Consider the following 16700-nt stretch of genomic DNA (forward strand, 5'->3'; position numbering starts at 1 on the left):
TGCACATAACCCATTAATTGAATTGTCATTGTTCTTTAATGATTTGTGTTCTAAAGATTTATCTGTGGAGAAGCTAGAACAGCTAGATAAAAGCATACAAATGACATTATGTAAATTAGAACGTGTGTTCATGCCGACATTCTTTGATGTTATGGTTCATTTGGCAATTCATTTGGCAAATGAGGCGAAGTTGGGTGGTCCTGTTCAATTTCGATGGATGTATACATTGAAAGGTTGGTTTCTTACTTTTAAAATATATTCTTTTAATTTAAATTTATGAAAATATTAATATTTTTTCATAGATTTTTGTGAACCTTGAAAGGTTATGTACGCAACAACTATCGTGTAGAAGGATCAATTGTTGAGGGTCATATTGCAAGGGAGTGCATTACATTGTTCTCTAGATATTTGAGTGATATGGAAACGAAGCAAAATCGTCCATATAGGAATTATAATTCTTCTAACACTGATCACAATAGCTTATCTATACTTAATTGTCATGGTAAACCACTAGCAGGGGTAATTGGACAAATTTGAATACTTCTGAAATCAATCAGGCTCATTTTTACATTCTGCAAAATTGTGAGGAAGTCAGACCTTGGATTGAGTAAGATATTTTTCACCTTTACATCATTTTCTTACAAACACTTAACAATTGTGTGGGATTTTTATTACTTTTTTGATTTTTTTTCAAAACCTCCACAATCTATAGGGAACATTTAGATATTTAACAAAGGAGAATAATAGAAATATAGCAAAGAGACACAAGGAAGAATTTCCTTTATTGTTTGAAAAAAAGGTAAAATCTTTCATTTGATGATTTGTAAATTTATTTTTTAAAATAACATTAATTTTATGTGTGATTTAGTAATAAAAACATTACAAGTGATAGAGTTAAAGGAAAATGGTGATAATCGAATTACTGAAGAATTACTAATTTTGGGAAGACCTCCAGATCCTAGAGTTTTTTGCTATAGCGGATATATCTTGAATGATTCTCGATTTCGAACAATGGAATCTGAGCTAGGTTTGAAAATTCAAAATAGTGGTGTGGTTGTGAAGAGTGATGACTATACATGAAATGTTGATTATTTTGGAAGGATAAGAAGAATTTTAGAGATCCAATATATTAACAATAAATCAGTTATATTATTTCAATGTGACTGGTTTGAAGTTCCTCCTCAAGGTCATAGTAAAAGTAGAGGTTACAAAAAAGATGAATATGGATTTGTCTGTGTAGATATAACACGACTTCATTACACAAGTGATCCATTCATTCTAGGCTCACAGGCTCAATCAGTGTATTATGTGAAACATGGTAAAAGTGAAAAATGACATTCAGTGATAAGGGTAAGACCACATAATTTGTATGATCTTCCTGAACAAAAAGATGAAATGGAACCATATCAACTGATTGACTTAGTTGAAAGAGGAGAAACAAATCAAGAAGTAGAGTTGGAGAATGATAACATCAGAATAGAAAGAGAAGATATTGATGGAGTGAGTGTTGAAGGACATTCTCTCAATAATGAGGAAGAAGTCGACTTAGTAGTTGTAGATGAGCCTGATCATGAAAATGTAGATGACTTCAGTGATTCTGCAACAGATGAAGATACTAGTGAATATGATGAAGTTGAGGATGATGATTGGTTTTGATTTTCAACTTGTCATCAAGATAAACCATAGAAGTTTTGTTTTTCACCTTACCGAAATAGTTAATTTCTATTTTCTACTTTTCCCATATTTATTTATCTTCTTGCTTAGAAGCTTTACTGGTTTCTCTCGATATTTGAACATTATTTGTTTATCAATTGCTATCTTTTACTTTCATGATTTGTACTTTTGACTAGTCTTTATTTATATAATATTATAGTATGTTGCAGCTAATCATGTAGTGGGATTTTACTGGGTTTGTTGATATTGTGGTTGCAACCAATTATGATGCAAAATATGCATATTTCTAATGATAGTGAAATTGCCGATGTAGGTGCAATCCCACCTCCAGGTAAGTTTATCCATTTGTTAAATTGAATCTCTTCAAAATCTCTACATCATATATGTTTTATTTATATATATTTTAATATCTTTATGTATTGTTAAAGAAAAAAAGAGAAAGGGAAGAGGAAAGACAATAGGGCTTTCAACCCAAAAGAAACGTAAAGAAAATGACAATGGAAAATTGAAGGTGATTATCCCACTAGATCGAACAGTTGCGGTAGGTCCTGGAGCTAAAGATTTTATTACCGAGCTCTCAGTGAAAGTTCTCCACAATGCTAGACATGACGTCAAGAATTGGAAGGTAGTTCCTGATCTAGCAAAGAATAGGATTGTTGCTTATATGCTGGTAATGTACTTTGCTCTTTGACTTTTTTTTGGTTGAAATAGTAAATGATTAGTAATGATATTTCTAATTATCTAGTTCTCTATCTCTTCTGTCTTGTCAAAGATGTTCAGCTATTTGGCTTTCTTTTGCATTATAGTTGTCATTCTAATAACCGTCATAGCTCTCTGACTACTTTGTTCGTTGAATTGGTAAATGGTTAGTACTTGGCCTTCTTATGCATTGTAATGTGCAACAACTGATCCTTCAATGTTATTTTTCTTTTTTTTTCTAGGATCTGATCATTTTCTAACTGATAACCATTAACAAGATTTTGTGTTATTCATAACTTGAAATTGAAAGTTTAAGCTAGCTGTTGATAGATAGACAATGCCTATCATTAGTTGTGTTTCTTATTATCGTAGCTCTCTGTCGTCTTCTTTTGTTGAAATGGTAAATGGTCCATAGTAGTGTTTCTAGTTTTCTAGCTCTCTGTATCTTTTTGATGTTGTTGTTGAAATGGCAAATGTTCATTAATGGTATTTCTAGTAATGTAGTTCTCTGTCTCTTTTATCTTGTCGAAGAAGTTCAGCCATCCATGTGGTTATTTTAGCTGTGATTTTGTTTCATCTCCTCTCCCCTAGTGCCCTGTTTGAGATTAGGTTTGCTTGGAGCCTTGTCTGAGACCTCTATTAACTTTGATAGTTTCTTTTTTTTTTGGTAAATAAATTTTAATACTAAGGTGAACAATTCAAAACAAAACCATCCAGTAGGCTTGGACAAGCAGCCCTAAGTTCTACCAAACATAACATTCTAGTAACTATCCCTATTCTTAAGGATATACATTAAGTTGTTGTAGTCTTCCACCTAATCTAGCATGCTGAGATCCTGTTCCATGTATATCTCGAATGATACGTCTAATAATACTCTCCTCAGATGTCTGTTTATTTTGAAAGATCCCGCAGCTACGCTCCATCCACAAGAAATAAATGAACTATAATGTAATGTTTCTTCTAGCATTTGATCATTTGTTTAATGTATTCCTCGCCGATTTTGTATCTATGGCATATTTTTCTCTCCTGTTTATCTCTATATCTCATCAAATGAAATTCGTCAGGTTCTTCATTATTTATTCTTCAACTGTGGCTCGAGAAAAGACCGTTCGAAATCTTACATTTTGCCATCACAACCTGTTTTGAAAAAATAATAATTCATTAGTTGATCAACTGTAAATGAACTCAGGAATCGTGATAGCATGAAATAAACCATAGTACTACCTCTAATAAGTCAGATATCAATAGAGGATGTTCAACTATATCTCCAAATTTCGGTTTAGTAGCTACTTGTTTCTCCAAAGTTACTTCCAAGTTTTGTGAACTAATATTTCCAGATGATGCTGAGACCATTAATTGTTAAAAAAGAACACTCCATGTGCAGATTACTTAGAGGAACTGTGGGGCATTATGAAAAATTGTTAACTTGTTCCAATCTCAACCCTCCTAATCTGTGAAACGATAGCATCTCTCACGACCATAGCCAAAAGAACAACACCAACTCATTTCAGACACCCATGTCCATGAGACAACCTTGTTAACAACATTTTATAGTACTTTTCTGCATTTTTGAAGTGCGACTGGAGGTTTGAGATTGTGGCCTCCTGCATTCAATGTTGCACCAACAATGACCCAGCCAATACTTATAATGAATTACCAAACAAAGCGCTAAATGCCACAAAATCATCCTAGCTGCCTCAGGAACCAAATCAAAGGTCGTTGTAGATGAAATTCGGCGTTCTAGAGCTAACCGCGCTAACGAAATTCTATTCCGAGCGTGTTTAATAAGAAAGCTGACCGAAAGAATTTTTTTTGTAAAACTCCAAAGCTAAAACGCCTAATTACACTAAATCCAAATAAAAGCCTCAAAATCCGAACCGATCATTTCACTAGACCAAAATGACCCTTTTGAAGCTTATGGAACTGATAGAATTCTGATTCGACGTCCGAATCTCTAAATGTTGACTGAAGTCAACTACTTCAAGAATTAACCCTCCAAAACTCAAAAACTCGCACCAAACTAAACCGAACACTTAGGAAAGCATGCCATACAACCCAACACCATATAAAAGCTATAAAGAAACTACGGGAAGGGGTAAAGTAGCAAAAGCATGCCAAAAGCACAAAAATTACCTCGAGGATCATTACACTAATATTATTCTAGTATGTGCTGAATCCAACCAATGGTCAAGGAGAATCAAAGATCTTATAGATTATGAAAAGATTTGAGCGATAAATTTGATTTAGCAGATGTTGAAATTTTGAGAACTACAGTTGGGTTCGAAACTAACTAAGACACATTTTATTTAGCCTAATTATTTATACTATTTTGATTGCAGGACACCTTTCAGCTTCTGGACATACAACACAATCGGGACACCATTCTTCAAACAGCAAAATATTTGTATTGATATCATCGGAGTAGACATCATGACCATTTCAAGAAATTTGCTACAAACGAGAAGAGTCTGCAAAACATACCAACAGATGTTAATGAAGCTGAATGGAAATTCTTGGTAGACTACATCAGCTCTGATGATTTTAAGGTAGTTAAAAGTGAAAAATTTAACCTTTTATACTTTTTTTGGTAATAACTATGAATACTACAATTACTGCAACATGAAAAATTTAAATTTACAACCTAAATAGCACCTCTTGTCCCAACCACCTCCAAGAAGAGGTTTAGGACTATCCAGGTCTCAATCAAAGCTATTCAAGGAAAATAAAACATAAGCTATTACCAAATACAAACAAATTCATTCTTTTGATGTAACCTATTTGCTCTCTAATTAGTCTTCTCAACAGAATGCGACACCGTGTGTTCTGGAGAATGGCTATTTGAGCTCTCACTTCTTTCTATATTTATACAATTGTAAAACTTGTACTCACATCTATCCTTTGAAAAATCTTTCAATTTCTTGTTTTCCATGTGTGATAGATCATTGCCTCCCATATTGCCAGCAAATTTTGTATTTGCTTCCACCCCCTTTATTTCAGCCATTTCAGATCCTTCTGAACCATTTAGACCTCTGTCCAGTTTGTCAAACCATGTCGAACTGCATTAATCCAGTCACACTCGGAGAATAGGTGTTGAGGAATTTCTACTACCCCTGCCAAACAGAGACAACACTTTGCATCCTCCACATGAATGTTCACTCGCATCATTGTAGACTTGGTAAGTAGTCTGTTCTGGTTTGCTAACCATAAGATAAATCTATGTTTTGGCAACAAATTTTTGTCCATATAAGATTTGCTTCCCATAGCATGTGGTTTGAGCCCCTATCAGTGCATTATAGCTCCTTGTGACTGAATAAGTGCCACATTTTGTCAACTTCTACTTGTCATTTTTGTAACAATCTGCCATCTTATGGTTTTTAGAGTGGTCAACTTCCTCCAGTACCGATTACAGTCAGTAGGAATCACATTCCTGATATTTCTATGTTGGTTTATATACACTCCATGTACCCAGTTTTACCCAGAGAATGTCTTGCTTCTCTGAAACCTGCCATAATAACTTGCCAACTGAAGCTTTATTCTAGTTTCTACATCCCTTAACATTTAGTCCTCCGAATTTCTTTGGGAGGCACACCTTGTCCCAGGCAACCATAGGTGCCTTTCTCTGTGATCTGCACTACTTCCCATATAAAATCTTTGCATTTTCTATCCATGGCCTTGAGTACTCTTTGAGGTAAGATAAAGACTCCACCCCAAAAGTTAAATATCAAAAAGAAAACAACATTGACTATTTGTAGTCTTTCTGCATAAGAGAGCTTCTTAGCATAAGCATTACTTACCCTTTTAGTAATCTTCTACATGAGTTGATGACACTCCATCTTACCCTTTCAGTAACCTTTTATATTGTTTGTTTTCTTTTTTGACTTGTTTATATACTTAGATCAAAATAAATTTCTAAACTCAACATCAATGCAGAAAATGAGTGAAAGAAACAAAAATAACAAGGCAAAACAAGAAGTGAATCATATTTGCAGCAGAAAAACTTTTCAAGCAGTGTCTTATAAAGCGGTGAGATATATGTAAATTCTTTTGATCGATTATTGTTACAATTTCAACAATAACATAATTTCATTTGTTTTGACAGAGGGACACAACCACTGGAAAAGAGTCAAATTTTCAAAAACTTTGGGAAATAACTCACATGAAGCGGGTTACTAATGCTTCTGCTGATGTGAATGTACTTTTTTTTTTACCTTTATTCATAGAATGAGTTTATTTAAATAAATATGGAGAGCTAGTATAACCTTTTTTTTGTAGGATAAAGTGAAAGATGTGGATCCTATTATTAATGCTGCATTTGTGTAAATAATGGGAGAAAAATCAATGTACATTCTTGGTCAAGGATCTGGAATTAAGTCAGCAAGTAGAATATCTAGAAATGAAATTCAAGAACAACTTCAAGCACAACAAAAGGAAGCAAAAGAAGAACGTCGTAAACGAGAGACTGTAGAAAGCAAGCTAATGGAAGTTAAGAATTAAATTGAACAGGAGCGAAAAAACTGAGAAGTAATGGAAGTTCGTATAGTGCATGACCAAAAATTGTTAAAAGAGAGCATGATGGCGCTAGTATCTCATTTGCAGAATCCCAAGGTATTTGTTTATAGTATACATCACTAAATTAGTAGATGCTACATTACTACTTGAATTTTTTTCACTCTCACTATACATCTTCGCCTCTTCATCGTTCTATTCTTCTTTTATCGACATACTAAATCATTAATTTGTACCATATTTAACAGAATGGCCTTCCTACTTCGATTTTCAATATCATTACAACTTCAACTAATTCAAAAGAGACAAGTTCTGCAAGTCTAATGAATAACAATTGGGTAAGTAAATGTCTCATATCTATTTTTTCTATTCTCAAGGGTAAAAATTTAGACTTGCATTGGCTGCTGGTAGGCGTGCTTGATATGATCCTCTAAACACAACTTCTTGGATTATTTTCCTTATTACCTTTTGGGGAACCCTTGTTATTGTGAATCAGTTTCCACCACTCTACCACTTGGAAATTACCTCTAAATCACACATAAATCTTTTTAATGGAAAATGCATCCATTGCTGCAAGCTTCACCTCCCTTATGTTTGCTTCCTCCAGATACTTCTTTGTTTGAAAAATCTTATGCACCACTTATGAAGCCTGTTTTGGCGTGCATTTGAAGATAGAATTTCCCTTTATGTAATAGAAGTGGATCCACTTGACCCATAACTTATCTTTTTTACAGCACAAATTTCATAGCAACTTGCATATTGCTATCTTGTTCCAATAGGCTACATCTAGGTTGTTTAGTCCTCATGCCTCTCTAGCTAGGCAAACTCTAATTACTATTATTTTTACATGTTGAACTACTGCTATTGTCGGGTATTGCTCATTGATCTCAAAACATATGTTATGAGTTTGTTCGAGCATCACATCTGATAATTAGATGAAAATAGTATATGTTGCTGAAAATTTGCTTTTGTTTACAAGTATATGTTGCTAGTAATTAGATGAAAATAGAGATTGTTCTCTATTGTTAACATTCACTTCCTATATTATTATTGGAATAGATTTTTCCTCTTCTTGTGTCAGTTGTATCTCTATGCATATCCATCTATCATTTTAATTACAACAAAAAAACACAATATGTAATAAATATATTTTTAGATATATGTTTACTTCAATCTTATAATCTTTGTATTGATGAGCAGTTGCATGGAGATTTAGATGGAAAGCGAAACCAAGAATCACAGATGCAAAAAGAATTGGATAACTTAAAAGATATCTTGACTTTTGAGAAGCAAAAGTTAGAAATGGCTATTTATGATTGTGATAAATTCAGTTCATTGTGCAATGAAAAATATGTAGAACTTAAGGTATTCTTTTAATGTTATTAAATTTGATTTATTAAGGGGACAATCACTCATTTTACTACTCCATTCCTTATAGGATGCCCTATCAGAGAAGCGAAGCATAGAGATGCGGCTTCCAAAGTTGAGTTCTCAAGGTTCAAAGAAAACTATTCTGAAAGACTTGGTTGACGCAAATAATCAGGTAAAGCTATAAAATATTATTTGGCCTTTATATTTTGTCCAGATTAGTATCCATAAAGCAGAAACTCATGTGACTTCACTAATTGCAGGTCTTTGAAAAGATCCATGAAGAGTTGAAAGCTCATTCTATGTTGCGTACCGCAGAAGAAACAAAAAAGAGGCATTTGAGTGAAAAATCATCACTTGAGGCAAAAATTGTAGAGCTAGAAAAGAATAAATCAAGTGAGGTATATTGCCTAAATATCTCTTGTTTTGCATTTTCAGCTCGAAAAGTTGTGAATCTGAGTAATACTGGTATTAGAGCACTGCCTTCTTCCATCAATAGTTTATGTCAACTACGATCTCTAATACTACAAAATTGCAATGAGTTGAAAGAGTTACCAGATTTTGGTAATCTTTGTCATTTGCAATTGCTTGATTGTGCATATGATTTGGCTGTCTTAGATCGACTTCTTTTGATGAGATATTGTCTGCATCTGATTTGGAGAGTAGTATGCCAGCAGGAAGTTGATTGTGAACAAAAAGAGTTTTGATGGATTAAAATCACTACAAATAGAGAGTTCTTGTGATTTCACATTCAACTATTATCTCTTTTTAAACTCAATCAATGTTCTTGGTCAGGTTTGATAAGAAGGGAAAAGGGAAGTCTCCAGGAAGCTGGAAACTGTTTAAAAAGTTTATTTCACAAAATTATTCCAGGAGATTAAGATTATACATTTTACTTCCGTTTGGTTCTTTTGACATTCTTGGGGTTGAAGGAAGTGAACAGATGATCCTTTGCCAAATCTGGAACATCTCACTCTCTCTTCTGTACATAATTTGTAGTGCTTCTGATTTTGGTCATTTTCAAATGAAAAGGAGATTTATCAGGAGTGTTAAAGTGTGTTTGGGTTTATTAGTGAGTGCATTCATGTGAATATCTCTGCTTTTTAGATTTATATTTGTGTATTTTATAACTTACTTTGTCAAATTATAATTATATTTCTCTTTTATTTGTAGGATGAACATGCATAATTGAACCATTGCTTCAATACCAGTACTATTGGAAGATCGGACTATTCAAAAGTTATAACTAGTAGGATTAGAATATAATTAATGACTTGCTTATTATTTTTTCTTACAAGTACAAACATATGTAGAACTATTTAGTTTTTTGGAATATCAATCTTATATTGACATTTGCAAATTTATATAATTCTTAATATAAATATTTGTGAAAAAATTCTAAAAGAAAAGTGTATTGTGTATATAGCAGCTATTCACAAATTGTTGTTTAAAGTATAGAAATATTTGTATAAAATTTCTAAAAAGAAAATGTGTATTATGTATTTAGCAACAACTCAAAAATTGTTGCTAAAGGTATATAATAAATATGTTTATTGCAATAAAATTTATTGTTGCTAAAAACCTTCCCAACACATTACTAACTTTTTGTCAATTTTTCACAACAACTGATATTTTTGGTAAAAAAGTTATTTTGTGGCAACACTAAATTTTGTTGCGAAAATTTTTATGAGCCACAACTATATTAATGTAAGGCAACAATTATTTTGGTTTCAATAAGTTAGTTTTTGGCATCAATATATTTTGTTGTTGCAAAAGCTTTACGCATCAGCGTTTATTGCAACAACTTTTATATTGTTGCTAAAAGTACTTTTTGCAACAACATCCTATATATTGCAACAAAACTAATTGTTGGGAAATGCCTTTTTTCTTGTAGTGGTTTGGAGAGAATTTAGAAGGTTGGGTCAGTTGAGAGATATAGAGAATGGGGGAATGAATGTGTTTCAGGGATTTAAGAGGTCTTGGAATGGGTTTGGGTCGGATTTGACCCATTTAGAGAAAAACTGCACTGGGCGTGACGGAGGTGCGACGCGTCAACAGTGTGCCAACCCCAATGGTCAGTAGTTTTCCCCCTGGCACGGTGCGTCGTTCAGTGTGCTAGGAAACTTTCCCTATAGTTTCTATCCTGGCGCGGTGCGCCAGTTAGTACACCATGCTCAACAATTTTATTTTTTTGCTATTACAAAATAAATTACTATAATGAAAATCCTATCTATCTAATAATGAAACTAACGAACTTTACTAAATCCTAGGAATTCAAGCTATGCTAAAACAGAAAAAAACAAAATTTAAACTAGCTACCTATTTATTACATATCATTCACGGGTTGCCTCTCGTGGAGCGCCTGCTTTAACCTCGTGGCTTGACTCAACTTGGATCATTAATTATTCAGCTCTAAAGCCTCACGATTACAATACAAATCTGCACCAAAGTAGTGCTTAACTCTTTTCCCATTTACCAAGAACAACGGGCCATTTTGACCTTTAAGTTCAACGACACCATGTTATGTCATCCTTACTACATCAAAGGGACCACTCCATTTTGACCTTGTTTTGCCGAGGAATAACCTTGGTCTTGAGTTAAAAAGTTGTACCATTTCTCACTGAATGAAAGTACGAGGAACTATGTTCTTGCCATGCCATAGTTTCAACTTTTCTTTGTAGATCTTGGCATTCTCATACGCATGGAGCCAAACCTTTTCAAGTTCATGTAGTTGATCCACTCGCTTCCTACTTGCCTGCTCGGGGTTGAGATTTAACTTCTTTATCACCCAATATGCTTGGTGTTCTAACTCTGCCGGAAGATGACATGCTTTGCCGAACACGATATGATAGGGAGAAGTCCCTGTGGGTGTTTTATATGTAGTTCTATACACCCATAATGCTTCATCAAGCTTCTTAGACCATCCTTTGTTTGCGCATTCACAATCTTCTGCAAGATTTGCTTCACCTCTTTGTTCGATACATCTACTCGACCACTTGTTTGAGGATGGTAAGTTCTAGTAACCTAATGCCAAATACCATACTTAGCAAGAAGATTTTTCAGTAGATGGTTAATGCAATGCTTACCTCCATCAGTTATGATCACCGTTGGAGTGCCAAAACGAGTGAAAATGTGCTTCTTGATGAATTTAATCACCACTCTTGTATCATTTGAGAGAAGAGCTACCGCCTTAACCCATTTTGGAACATAATCAACAGCTACAAGAATATATTGGTTTCCATTAGGTGGCGGAAAGGGACCCATGAAGTCAATACCCCACACATAAAAATATTCCACCTCAAGAAAGTTACTTAGAGGCATATCATTTCTTCTTGATATAGTACCCAATATTTTACATTGATCATATCCATTCACATAAGTAATAGAATCTTTAAATAAAGAGAGCCAAAAGAAACCAAATTGTAGTACCTTATGGGTCGTGTGCTCTCCTCCATGGTGTCCTCCATATGGCCAGGGATGTCAACTTTCGAGCACTCTCTTTACCTCACATTCCGGAATGCATCTCCTTACCACCCGATCAACTCCTTGATTGAATAAGAATGGTTCATCCTAGATATAGAACTTAACATCATGAGCTAGCTTTTTATTTTGTTGGGTGGTTGCATCTAGAGGGTATTCTCCACTTACTATCAGATTCACTATGTCCGCATACCAAGGCACTGGAGAGATATCTAGTGCCATTAACTTTTCATCTAGAAACTCTTCCTAGATTTTTTTTCCCTTAATGTACATGGGAAAAATCTTCTAACCTAGACAAATGATCAACTATTTGATTCTCAGTACCCTTTCTATCTTTGATCTCAAGGTAAAATTCTTGGAGAAGAAATATCCACCAAATCAGCCTTGGTTTAGCATCCTTCTTATTGAATAGGTACCTAATAGCTGCATGATCAGTATAAACAAATACTTTTGTACCTACCAAATACGATCTAAACTTGTCAAAGGCAAACACTGGAGCCAGCATCTCCTTCTCAGTCACTATGTTATTATCTTGAGCAGAATTAAAGGTCTTGCTCGCATAGTAAATTGAATGGAACACTGTATCTTTTCTTTGTCCTAATATTGCACCCACTGCTACATCACTTGCATCAGGCATGAGTTCAAATGGTAATTCCTAGTTAGGAGCAATTAATATGGAAGCTTCAATTAAGTTCCTATTCAATATCTCAAAAGCTTTAAAGCACATCTTATCAAATTCAAATTTCAGCTCCTTCTCCAAAAGACTGCACATAGGTTTTGCAATTTTGGAAAAATCTTTGATGAATCTCCGGCAAAAACCTACGTGTCAAAGGAAACTTCACACCCCTATTACAGAGATATGAGGGGCCAATTTTTCAGTAACTTCCACCTTAGATTTATCTACTACTAATTCCGACTTTGACACCTTATGACCCAATACTATGCCCTCTCAAACCAAGAAGTTACACTTTTTCCAATTTAGTACTAAATTTGTGTACTCACATCGAGCAAGAATTTTATTATGATTTCGGAGACATACCTCAAAAGACTTACCAAAGACAGAGAAATCATCCATGAACACCTCTATGAAGTCCTACACCATATCATGAAAAATGGCCATCATGCACCTTTGAAAAGTCATCGGTGCATTGCAAAGTCCAAATGGCATGCGTTTCAAAGCATATGTACCATAAGGACAATTGAACGTGGTCTTTTCCTAATCCTAAGGTACAATCAAAATCTGATGATATACGAAATATCCATCTAAGAACCAATAGTACTCCTGCCCTGCTAGTTGATCAAACATCTGACCAATGAAGAGAACCGGGTAGTGATCTTTTCGTGTAGACTCATTTAACTTCCGATAATCCATGCAAATTCTCCATTCGGTTACTGTTATAGTGGGGATTAACTCATTTTTCTCGTTCTACAACATTTTCATACCTCCCTTGTTTGGGACACACTGTAAAGGATTTACCCACTTGCTATCAAAAATTGGGTACACGATTCCAATATCTAATCACTTTATTACTTCCTTCTTACCACTTCTTTCATCAAGGTATTCAGTCTACGCTAATATTGTGCACTATGTTTGTGATCCTCTTCCATATAGATTTTGTGCATACATAAAGCCGAACTAATCCTATGAATATCATCCATCTGCCACCCAATAGCTTTCTTTCTCCACTTTAGGACTCTCAATGTTGCATCAACCTATATATCAGACAATTCTGCAGAAAGTATTACGCGCAAGGTTTCATTAGTACCCAAATACGCATACCTTAGGTGAGCAGGCAGAGATTTCAACTCCAATTTAGTTGCTTCTTCAATTGATGGTTTGGGTGGAGGCCCTAATTCACGATCCAATGACTCTACTATACGTCTATGTAATTTTATGGTTGGCAGATTCAAACAAGTCACCATCTCTTGAGCTTCAGTATCTCACTCTACACCATGTCCCACTAAAACTCTTTCTATGGGATCCTCGAGCGCAATGAGTTGCGATTGTACTGCATGATCTATAACTGTAATAGCGGACAACTCCTCATATATAGAACGAAATTTCAAGGCGCGATAGACATCAAATACTTCAACCTTATTGTGTGCCCTCATAGCCAACTACCCAGTTGTTACATCAATCAGTGCTCGCCCCGTACAAAAGAACTGACGCCCCAGAATGAATTGAACTTCCGGATCAAGCTCAAAGTTTTAGACCAAAAAATGCACAGGAAAGATCAACAAACCATATGTACTAACACATTCTGTACTACCCCTTCTGTCATAGCTATGGACCTATCTGCGAGTTGGAGAATGACAGTGGTTGGTTTTGGACTGCCAAACCCAAATTTCTTATATAATGATGCAGGCATGAGATTAATTCTTGCACCCAAATCACATAACCCCCGGGCATGAACGGTTTGCCGAATTGTAATTTGCACGTTGAAACTACCAGGATTTTTTATCTTCTTGGGTAATATATTTTAAATTATAGAGGTACACTCCTCAGTAAGTCCTAATGTTTCATACTCCGTGAGCCTCCTCTTATTAGCCACTATCACCTTTACATACTTAGCATACTTTGGAATTCCCTGCAAAATGTCAACCAAAGGTATGTTAATGTGAACCTGTTTAAGGAGAGAGAAACTTACTGAAGAATTCATCTTCATTCTGCTTTCGAAGCTTTTGTAGAAATGAAGGGGGTAATTTCATTTGAGGAACGAACTTCTCAACATTGGAGTTCTTTACCAGCTGTTCTGCTTTCTTTTCTTTGTTAACTACCTCAGTATCTCTCTTCTTAGGAGCTAGTTCCTCTAGTTGTAACCCATTTCTTGCACTCACCGCATTCAGTTGCTTAGGGTTGGGTTCAATCTCACCGGGAAAACCTCCTTAAGGACATAAGTTTAGTTCATAAGCCATTTGTGCAGCTTATTTTTCCAGGCTCATTTGGGACATTTGAATGTTTCTTATGTTCTCATCTTTCTTATCTATCCTACCATTTATCTTTGTACCAATTTTTGACATTATCTTTTGGAGTAACTCTTCATTAGTCTGCCCCCCTTTTTGGTGCACTCGGATTTACGCCCTGGCTAGGATTTTTGTATTGCGGCCGTATTCCTTGTGACGGTATTGGTTAGACCCTTGTGCTTGGTTTTGATTTCGGTTTTTGTTTCCACCCCATGAGAAGTTTGAATTTGTTTCTCCAACTATAGTTATAATATTACCATAATTTTGCTGATCTCCACCTCTTTGCGCATTCCCTGCACAGTTTATGGAATCCAGATTTCCCTCACAAAGTTCAGTTTCATGTGCTCCACTACCACAGACATTACACCAACTTGCTTCATATTGTACATCATTCACTGGTGCTTGATTTAGTGTCATTTGTTTGAAATGCATGGTTTTGTTGTGGTTTATTGCATCTAATTTTGCATTTATTACGGTAGCTTAATCCACATCTAAAATTTATGCCGCTCTATGTGTAGTGGTTCTTGGCATTTCTCCTTCATAAACGGGGTTTCCTTCTGAGAGTCTATTTAAGAGATCAAATAGATCATCATGGGTTTATGCTAGAGCTTGGCCACCTACTGCACTATTTAGAAGTACTTGTGCGTTAAAATCCAAACCCTCTAAGAAAGTGTGAGCAAGTACCTCATTAGCTTGGTAGTGATGTTGACATGCATTTAACAATTGTTTAAATCGAGCCCATGCTTGGTACATATCCTCCACATTTTTCTATTTGAAACTCAATATCTCACTCCTTAACCTTGCAGTTTTTCCGGATGGAAAGAACCAACTCAAGAACTTCTTTGCTAGATAATCCCATATAGTGATCGAATTTGGTGGCTCTAAATCTAACCATTGTCTGGCGGCTCCTAACAGCGAGTATGGAAACAATTTGAACCTCACATAGTTCGATGAAACTCTAGTAAGGATGTACGTATCCCTTATTTCCAAAAAAAATATGGAATTGAGGATCCTCATAAGGGAGACCGGTGAATTGTCCCATCGAATGGATGAGCTGCACCATATTTTGTTTTAGTTCAAATTTGCCACCTGGTGGTGGTTTCCTTACACTAGACGCCACAGTGGCTGTGAGTAGGACTTCCACATCATGGACTAGTCCTGCTGATATAATTGGGAGTTCCTCTTGTTCTTGATAATTCACGTTTTCCACTCTTTCACCAACCATATCTTCCTAGAGACCGAGTCCCAATTCATGTTGACGTCCTTGTTTTACCAACTTTATTTGTAGTCTTAAAGATCTTTCAGGTTCGTCATCGGGTTCGACAAGTTCTGCTTTTAGAGCCGACTTGAGAATCAAGTGCCTGCTATTCACAAGATATAAGATCAAGTTATTAACACTTAAACAATAAAATTTAAGACTTAAGAAAATCAAATATTTATCAATTTGTAAGTCTCTGACAGTGGCGCCAAAAACTTGTTGCTCCCAAATATACAGACAAGTGTATGTGGTCGCTCAAGTAATATAATTTCTTTTAGAAATGAGCTTTCATTCCCAAGGGACTTATGATCAACTTATACTTAATACTTAATTCCATAACTTGACAAAAGTAATCTTTTAAAAGAGTTTGATTGTTGTAATTACTACTACGGTATATGCACTAACTAAAAGTAACAATTGTGAATGACTTCAAATTGATGTTTTAAAAAAGTTAAAGACAATTCCAGTGTTGCAGCATGCGTTGGACTTCATGTATCGTATCTCGAGAAATGAACTAATTTTAGTTATCAAGTTATTGATTCAGAGGGTTAATTATATTAGTAGGGTCTCCCGACCTCTAATCGCCTACTCTAATTAGTTGTCTAACTACATCGCTAAGCGGGGATAACCAGTCTTGATTGGCGAGCATTTATATTTCATCCTATTTCGTAACCAAGCTAGTTGTTCGCCCGGGCGTCACTCCTAAACATAAGTCAACTCAATGGAAGAACAACCTTTTTATATTCTTTGG

General features: G+C 35.1%; 1 non-coding gene and 1 pseudogene across 1 annotated transcript; both read left to right on the forward strand.

Annotated features, from left to right (window-relative positions):
• Window positions 1-1950: 1950 nt before the first annotated feature.
• Window positions 1951-8538, forward strand: LOC125829025 (uncharacterized; annotated as a pseudogene).
• A 6847-nt stretch (window positions 8539-15385) lies between these two features.
• On the forward strand, window positions 15386-15492 carry LOC125829143 (small nucleolar RNA R71). Its single transcript, XR_007443078.1, has one exon. It is a non-coding gene; the product is annotated as a small nucleolar RNA R71 (small nucleolar RNA).
• Window positions 15493-16700: the final 1208 nt, after the last annotated feature.

Source organism: Solanum verrucosum, unplaced genomic scaffold (assembly GCF_900185275.1).
Source record: "Solanum verrucosum unplaced genomic scaffold, falcon-dt-bn FXZP01000007.1, whole genome shotgun sequence".
NCBI classification, from domain to species: Eukaryota; Viridiplantae; Streptophyta; class Magnoliopsida; order Solanales; family Solanaceae; genus Solanum; species Solanum verrucosum.